Genomic DNA, 12439 nt, shown 5'->3' with positions numbered 1-12439 from the left:
CAGAATAACACACACTGTAACACTAACATAATAACACACACTGTAACACACACTAACAGAATAACACACTGTAATACACTAACTGTAACACACACAAACTGTAACACACACTAAAAGAATAACACACACTGTAACACACACTAACAGAATAACACATTAATTGTAACACACACTAACATAATAACACACTGTAACACACACTAACAGAATAACACTGTAAAACACACGAACAGAATAACACACTAACTGTAACACACACTAACAGAATAACACGAACTGTAACACACACTAACATAATAACACACTGTAACACACACTAACAGAATAACACACACTGTAACAAAACTAACAAATAACACACACTGTAACACACACTAACAGAATAACACACACTGTAAAACAAACTAACAGAATAACACACACTGTAACACACACTAACAGAATAACACACACTGTAACACACACTAACAGAATAACACACACTGTAACACAAACTAACAAATAACACACACTGTAACACACTAACAGAATAACACACACTGTAACACACACTAACAGAATAGCACACTGTAACACTAACTGTAACACACACTAACAGAATAACACACACTGTAACATACACTAACATAATAACACACAGTAAAACACACTAACAGAATAACACACTGTAACACACTAACTGTAACACACACTAACAGAATAACACACACTGTAACACACTAACTGTAACACACACTAACAGAATAACACACACTGTAACACACACTAACATAATAACACACTGTAACACACACTAACAGAATAACACACACTGTAACACACACTAACAGAATAACACACACTGTAACACAAACTAACATAATAACACACTGTAACACACACTAACAGAATAACACACACTGTAACACACACTAACATAATAACACACTGTAACACACACTAACAGAATAACACACACTGTAACACTAACATAATAACACACACTGTAACACACACTAACATAATAACACACTGTAACACACACTAACAGAATAACAAACACTGTAACACAAACTAACAGAATAACACACACTGTAACACACACTAACAGAATAACAAACTGTAACACACACTAACAGAATAACACACTGTAACACACTAACTGTAACACACACTGTAACACACTAACTGTAACACACACTAACAGAATAACACTGTAAAACACACTAACAGAATAACACACTAACTGTAACACACACTAACAGAATAACACACACTGTAACACACACTAACATAATAACACACTGTAACACACACTAACAGAATAACACACACTGTAACACAAACTAACAAATAACACACACTGTAACACACACTAACAGAATAACACACACTGTAAAACAAACTAACAGAATAACACACACTGTAACACACACTAACAGAATAATACACTGTAACACACTAACTGTAACACACACTAACAGAATAACACACTGTAACACTAACTGTAACACACACTAACAGAATAACACACACTGTAACACACACACTAACAGAATAACACACACTGTAACATACACTAACATAATAACACACAGTAAAACACACTAACAGAATAACACACTGTAACACACTAACTGTAACACACACTAACAGAATAACACACACTGTAACACACTAACTGTAACACACACTAACAGAATAACACACACTGTAACACACACTAACATAATATCACACTGTAACACACACTAACAGAATAACACACACTGTAACACACACTAACAGAATAACACACACTGTAACACAAACTAACATAATAACACACTGTAACACACACTAACAGAATAACACACACTGTAACACACACTAACATAATAACACACTGTAACACACACTAACAGAATAACACACACTGTAACACACACTAACATAATAACACACTGTAACACACACTAACAGAATAACAAACACTGTAACACAAACTAACAGAATAACACACACTGTAACACACACTAACAGAATAACAAACTGTAACACACACTAACAGAATAACACACTGTAACACACTAACTGTAACACACACTAACAGAATAACACTGTAAAACACACTAACAGAATAACACACTAACTGTAACACACACTAACAGAATAACACACACTGTAACACACACTAACATAATAACACACTATAACACACACTAACAGAATAACACACACTGTAACACAAACTAACAAATAGCACACACTGTAACACACACTAACAGAATAACACACACTGTAAAACAAACTAACAGAATAACACACACTGTAACACACACTAACAGAATAATACACTGTAACACACTAACTGTAACACACACTAACAGAATAACACACTGTAACACTAACTGTAACACACACTAACAGAATAACACACACTAACAGAATAACACACACTGTAACATACACTAACATAATAACACACAGTAAAACACACTAACAGAATAACACACTGTAACACACTAACTGTAACACACACTAACAGAATAACACACACTGTAACACACTAACTGTAACACACACTAACAGAATGACACACACTGTAACACACACTAACATAATAACACACTGTAACACACACTAACAGAATAACACACACTGTAACACACACTAACAGAATAACACACTGTAACACAATAACTGTAACACACACTAACAGAATAACACACACTGTAACACACTAACTGTAACAAACACTAACAGAATAACACACACTGTAACACACACTAACATAATAACACACTGTAACACACACTAACAGAATAACACACACTAACAGAATAACACACACTGTAACACACACTAACAGAATAACACACTGTAACACACACTAACAGAATAACACACTGTAACACACTAACTGTAACACAAACTAACAGAATAACACACACTAACAGAATAACACACTGTAACACACACTAACAAAATAACACACTAACTGTAACACACACTAACATAATAACACACTGTAACACACACTAACAGAATAACAAACACTGTAACACAAACTAACAGAATAACACACACTGTAACACACACTAACAGAATAACACACTGTAACACACACTAACAGAATAACACACTGTAACACACTAACTGTAACACACACTGTAACACACTAACTGTAACACACACTAACAGAATAACACTGTAAAACACACTAACAGAATAACACACTAACTGTAACACACACTAACAGAATAACACACACTGTAACACACACTAACAGAAAAACACACACTGTAACACAAACTAACAAATAACACACACTGTAACACACACTAACAGAATAATACACTGTAACACACTAACTGTAACACACACTAACAGAATAACACACACTGTAACACACACTAACAGAATAACACACTGTAACACTAACTGTAACACACACTAACAGAATAACACACACTGTAACACACACTAACAGAATAATACACTGTAACACACTAACTGTAACACACACTAACAGAATAACACACACTGTAACACACACTAACAGAATAACACACTGTAACACACACTGTAACACACACTAACAGAATAACACACACTGTAACATACACTAACATAATAACACACTGTAAAACACACTAACAGAATAACACACTGTAACACACACTAACAGAATAAAACACACTGTAACACACTAACTGTAACACACACTAACAGAATAACACACACTATAACACACACTAACATAATAACACACTGTAACACACACTAACAGAATAACACACACTGTAACACACACTAACAGAATAACACACACTGTAACAGTAACACAAACTAACATAATAACACACACTGTAACACACACTAACATAATAACACACTGTAACACACACTAACAGAATAACACACACTGTAACACACACTAACATAATAACACACTGTAACACACACTAACAGAATAACACACACTGTAACACTAACAGAATAACACACACTGTAACACACACTAACAGAATAACACACTGTAATACACTAACTGTAACACACACTAAAAGAATAACACACACTGTAACACACACTAACAGAATAACACACTGTAACACACACTAACAGAATAACACACACTGTAACACACACTAACATAATAACACACTGTAACACACACTAACAGAATAACACACACTGTAACACTAACATAATAACACACACTGTAACACACACTAACAGAATAACACACTGTAATACACTAACTGTAACACACACTAAAAGAATAACACACACTGTAACACACACTAACAGAATAACACATTAATTGTAACACACACTAACATAATAACACACTGTAACACACACTAACAGAATAACACTGTAAAACACACTAACAGAATAACACACTAACTGTAACACACACTAACAGAATAACACACACTGTAACACACACTAACATAATAACACACTGTAACACACACTAACAGAATAACACACACTGTAACAAAACTAACAAATAACACACACTGTAACACACACTAACAGAATAACACACACTGTAAAACAAACTAACAGAATAACACACACTGTAACACACACTAACAGAATAACACACACTGTAACATACACTAACAGAATAACACACACTGTAACACAAACTAACAAATAACACACACTGTAACACACTAACAGAATAACACACACTGTAACACATTTTAACAGAATAATACACTGTAACACACTATCTGTAACACACACTAACAGAATAACACACACTGTAACACACACTAACAGAATAGCACACTGTAACACTAACTGTAACACACACTAACAGAATAACACACACTGTAACATACACTAACATAATAACACACAGTAAAACACACTAACAGAATAACACACTGTAACACACTAACTGTAACACACACTAACAGAATAACACACACTGTAACACACTAACTGTAACACACACTAACAGAATAACACACACTGTAACACACACTAACATAATAACACACTGTAACACACACTAACAGAATAACACACACTGTAACACACACTAACAGAATAACACACACTGTAACACAAACTAACATAATAACACACTGTAACACACACTAACAGAATAACACACACTGTAACACACACTAACATAATAACACACTGTAACACACACTAACAGAATAACACACACTGTAACACTAACATAATAACACACACTGTAACACACACTAACATAATAACACACTGTAACACACACTAACAGAATAACAAACACTGTAACACAAACTAACAGAATAACACACACTGTAACACACACTAACAGAATAACAAACTGTAACACACACTAACAGAATAACACACTGTAACACACTAACTGTAACACACACTGTAACACACTAACTGTAACACACACTAACAGAATAAGACTATAAAACACACTAACAGAATAACACACTAACTGTAACACACACTAACAGAATAACACACACTGTAACACACACTAACATAATAACACACTGTAACACACACTAACAGAATAACACACACTGTAACACAAACTAACAAATAACACACACTGTAACACACACTAACAGAATAACACACACTGTAAAACAAACTAACAGAATAACACACACTGTAACACACACTAACAGAATAATACACTGTAACACACTAACTGTAACACACACTAACAGAATAACACACTGTAACACTAACTGTAACACACACTAACAGAATAACACACACTGTAACACACACACTAACAGAATAACACACACTGTAACATACACTAACATAATAACACACAGTAAAACACACTAACAGAATAACACACTGTAACACACTAACTGTAACACACACTAACAGAATAACACACACTGTAACACACTAACTGTAACACACACTAACAGAATAACACACACTGTAACACACACTAACATAATAACACACTGTAACACACACTAACAGAATAACACACACTGTAACACACACTAACAGAATAACACACACTGTAACACAAACTAACATAATAACACACTGTAACACACACTAACAGAATAACACACTGTAACACACACTAACAGAATAACACACACTGTAACACACACTAACATAATAACACACTGTAACACACACTAACAGAATAACAAACACTGTAACACAAACTAACAGAATAACACACACTGTAACACACACTAACAGAATAACAAACTGTAACACACACTAACAGAATAACACACTGTAACACACTAACTGTAACACACACTAACAGAATAACACACACTGTAACACACTAACTGTAACACACACTAACAGAATAACACACACTGTAACAAACACTAACATAATAACACACTGTAACACACACTAACAGAATAACACACACTGTAACACACACTAACAGAATAACACACACTGTAACACAAACTAACATAATAACACACTGTAACACACACTAACAGAATAACACACACTGTAACACACACTAACATAATAACACACTGTAACACACACTAACAGAATAACACACACTGTAACACTAACATAATAACACACACTGTAACACACACTAACATAATAACACACTGTAACACACACTAACAGAATAACAAACACTGTAACACAAACTAACAGAATAACAAACTGTAACACACACTAACAGAATAACACACTGTAACACACTAACTGTAACACACACTGTAACACACTAACTGTAACACACACTAACAGAATAACACTGTAAAACACACTAACAGAATAACACACTAACTGTAACACACACTAACAGAATAACACACACTGTAACACACACTAACATAATAACACACTGTAACACACACTAACAGAATAACACACACTGTAACACAAACTAACAAATAACACACACTGTAACACACACTAACAGAATAACACACACTGTAAAACAAACTAACAGAATAACACACACTGTAACACACACTAACAGAATAATACACTGTAACACACTAACTGTAACACACACTAACAGAATAACACACTGTAACACTAACTGTAACACACACTAACAGAATAACACACACTGTAACACACACACTAACAGAATAACACACACTGTAACATACACTAACATAATAACACACAGTAAAACACACTAACAGAATAACACACTGTAACACACTAACTGTAACACACACTAACAGAATAACACACACTGTAACACACTAACTGTAACACACACTAACAGAATAACACACACTGTAACACACACTAACATAATAACACACTGTAACACACACTAACAAAATAACACACACTGTAACACACACTAACAGAATAACACACACTGTAACACAAACTAACATAATAACACACTGTAACACACACTAACAGAATAACACACTGTAACACACACTAACAGAATAACACACACTGTAACACACACTAACATAATAACACACTGTAACACACACTAACAGAATAACAAACACTGTAACACAAACTAACAGAATAACACACACTGTAACACACACTAACAGAATAACAAACTGTAACACACACTAACAGAATAACACACTGTAACACACTAACTGTAACACACACTAACAGAATAACACTGTAAAACACACTAACAGAATAACACACTAACTGTAACACACACTAACAGAATAACACACACTGTAACACACACTAACATAATAACACACTGTAACACACACTAACAGAATAACACACACTGTAACACAAACTAACAAATAACACACACTGTAACACACACTAACAGAATAACACACACTGTAAAACAAACTAACAGAATAACACACACTGTAACACACACTAACAGAATAATACACTGTAACACACTAACTGTAACACACACTAACAGAATAACACACTGTAACACTAACTGTAACACACACTAACAGAATAACACACACTAACAGAATAACACACACTGTAACATACACTAACATAATAACACACAGTAAAACACACTAACAGAATAACACACTGTAACACACTAACTGTAACACACACTAACAGAATAACACACACTGTAACACACACTAACATAATAACACACTGTAACACACACTAACAGAATAACACACACTCTAACACACACTAACAGAATAACACACTGTAACACAATAACTGTAACACACACTAACAGAATAACACACTGTAACACACACTAACAGAATAACACACACTGTAACACTAACATAATAACACACACTGTAACACACACTAACAGAATAACACACTGTAATACACTAACTGTAACACACACTAAAAGAATAACACACACTGTAACACACACTAACAGAATAACACACACTGTAACAGTAACACAAACTAACATAATAACACACACTGTAACACACACTAACATAATAACACACTGTAACACACACTAACAGAATAACACACACTGTAACACACACTAACATAATAACACACTGTAACACACACTAACAGAATAACACACACTGTAACACTAACATAATAACACACACTGTAACACACACTAACAGAATAACACACTGTAATACACTAACTGTAACACACACTAAAAGAATAACACACACTGTAACACACACTAACAGAATAACACACTGTAACACACACTAACAGAATAACACACACTGTAACACACACTAACATAATAACACACTGTAACACACACTAACAGAATAACACACACTGTAACACTAACATAATAACACACACTGTAACACACACTAACAGAATAACACACTGTAATACACTAACTGTAACACACACTAAAAGAATAACACACACTGTAACACACACTAACAGAATAACACATTAATTGTAACACACACTAACATAATAACACACTGTAACACACACTAACAGAATAACACTGTAAAACACACTAACAGAATAACACACTAACTGTAACACACACTAACAGAATAACACACACTGTAACACACACTAACATAATAACACACTGTAACACACACTAACAGAATAACACACACTGTAACAAAACTAACAAATAACACACACTGTAACACACACTAACAGAATAACACACACTGTAAAACAAACTAACAGAATAACACACACTGTAACACACACTAACAGAATAACACACACTGTAACATACACTAACAGAATAACACACACTGTAACACAAACTAACAAATAACACACACTGTAACACACTAACAGAATAACACACACTGTAACACATATTAACAGAATAATACACTGTAACACACTATCTGTAACACACACTAACAGAATAACACACACTGTAACACACACTAACAGAATAGCACACTGTAACACTAACTGTAACACACACTAACAGAATAACACACACTGTAACATACACTAACATAATAACACACAGTAAAACACACTAACAGAATAACACACTGTAACACACTAACTGTAACACACACTAACAGAATAACACACACTGTAACACACTAACTGTAACACACACTAACAGAATAACACACACTGTAACACACACTAACATAATAACACACTGTAACACACACTAACAGAATAACACACACTGTAACACACACTAACAGAATAACACACACTGTAACACAAACTAACATAATAACACACTGTAACACACACTAACAGAATAACACACACTGTAACACACACTAACATAATAACACACTGTAACACACACTAACAGAATAACACACACTGTAACACTAACATAATAACACACACTGTAACACACACTAACATAATAACACACTGTAACACACACTAACAGAATAACAAACACTGTAACACAAACTAACAGAATAACACACACTGTAACACACACTAACAGAATAACAAACTGTAACACACACTAACAGAATAACACACTGTAACACACTAACTGTAACACACACTGTAACACACTAACTGTAACACACACTAACAGAATAACACTGTAAAACACACTAACAGAATAACACACTAACTGTAACACACACTAACAGAATAACACACACTGTAACACACACTAACATAATAACACACTGTAACACACACTAACAGAATAACACACACTGTAACACAAACTAACAAATAACACACACTGTAACACACACTAACAGAATAACACACACTGTAAAACAAACTAACAGAATAACACACACTGTAACACACACTAACAGAATAATACACTGTAACACACTAACTGTAACACACACTAACAGAATAACACACTGTAACACTAACTGTAACACACACTAACAGAATAACACACACTGTAACACACACACTAACAGAATAACACACACTGTAACATACACTAACATAATAACACACAGTAAAACACACTAACAGAATAACACACTGTAACACACTAACTGTAACACACACTAACAGAATAACACACACTGTAACACACTAACTGTAACACACACTAACAGAATAACACACACTGTAACACACACTAACATAATAACACACTGTAACACACACTAACAGAATAACACACACTGTAACACACACTAACAGAATAACACACACTGTAACACAAACTAACATAATAACACACTGTAACACACACTAACAGAATAACACACTGTAACACACACTAACAGAATAACACACACTGTAACACACACTAACATAATAACACACTGTAACACACACTAACAGAATAACAAACACTGTAACACAAACTAACAGAATAACACACACTGTAACACACACTAACAGAATAACAAACTGTAACACACACTAACAGAATAACACACTGTAACACACTAACTGTAACACACACTAACAGAATAACACACACTGTAACACACTAACTGTAACACACACTAACAGAATAACACACACTGTAACACACACTAACATAATAACACACTGTAACACACACTAACAGAATAACACACACTGTAACACACACTAACAGAATAACACACACTGTAACACAAACTAACATAATAACACACTGTAACACACACTAACATAATAACACACTGTAACACACACTAACAGAATAACACACACTGTAACACTAACATAATAACACACACTGTAACACACACTAACATAATAACACACTGTAACACACACTAACAGAATAACAAACACTGTAACACAAACTAACAGAATAACAAACTGTAACACACACTAACAGAATAACACACTGTAACACACTAACTGTAACACACACTGTAACACACTAACTGTAACACACACTAACAGAATAACACTGTAAAACACACTAACAGAATAACACACTAACTGTAACACACACTAACAGAATAACACACACTGTAACACACACTAACATAATAACACACTGTAACACACACTAACAGAATAACACACACTGTAACACAAACTAACAAATAACACACACTGTAACACACACTAACAGAATAACACACACTGTAAAACAAACTAACAGAATAACACACACTGTAACACACACTAACAGAATAATACACTGTAACACACTAACTGTAACACACACTAACAGAATAACACACTGTAACACTAACTGTAACACACACTAACAGAATAACACACACTGTAACACACACACTAACAGAATAACACACACTGTAACATACACTAACATAATAACACACAGTAAAACACACTAACAGAATAACACACTGTAACACACTAACTGTAACACACACTAACAGAATAACACACACTGTAACACACTAACTGTAACACACACTAACAGAATAACACACACTGTAACACACACTAACATAATAACACACTGTAACACACACTAACAGAATAACACACACTGTAACACACACTAACAGAATAACACACACTGTAACACAAACTAACATAATAACACACTGTAACACACACTAACAGAATAACACACTGTAACACACACTAACAGAATAACACACACTGTAACACACACTAACATAATAACACACTGTAACACACACTAACAGAATAACAAACACTGTAACACAAACTAACAGAATAACACACACTGTAACACACACTAACAGAATAACAAACTGTAACACACACTAACAGAATAACACACTGTAACACACTAACTGTAACACACACTAACAGAATAACACTGTAAAACACACTAACAGAATAACACACTAACTGTAACACACACTAACAGAATAACACACACTGTAACACACACTAACATAATAACACACTGTAACACACACTAACAGAATAACACACACTGTAACACAAACTAACAAATAACACACACTGTAACACACACTAACAGAATAACACACACTGTAAAACAAACTAACAGAATAACACACACTGTAACACACACTAACAGAATAACAAACTGTAACACACTAACTGTAACACACACTAACAGAATAACACACTGTAACACTAACTGTAACACACACTAACAGAATAACACACACTAACAGAATAACACACACTGTAACATACACTAACATAATAACACACAGTAAAACACACTAACAGAATAACACACTGTAACACACTAACTGTA

Source organism: Odontesthes bonariensis, chromosome 8 (assembly GCF_027942865.1).
Source record: "Odontesthes bonariensis isolate fOdoBon6 chromosome 8, fOdoBon6.hap1, whole genome shotgun sequence".
Lineage (NCBI taxonomy): Eukaryota > Metazoa > Chordata > Actinopteri > Atheriniformes > Atherinopsidae > Odontesthes > Odontesthes bonariensis.
This window is presented reverse-complemented; position numbering follows the sequence as displayed.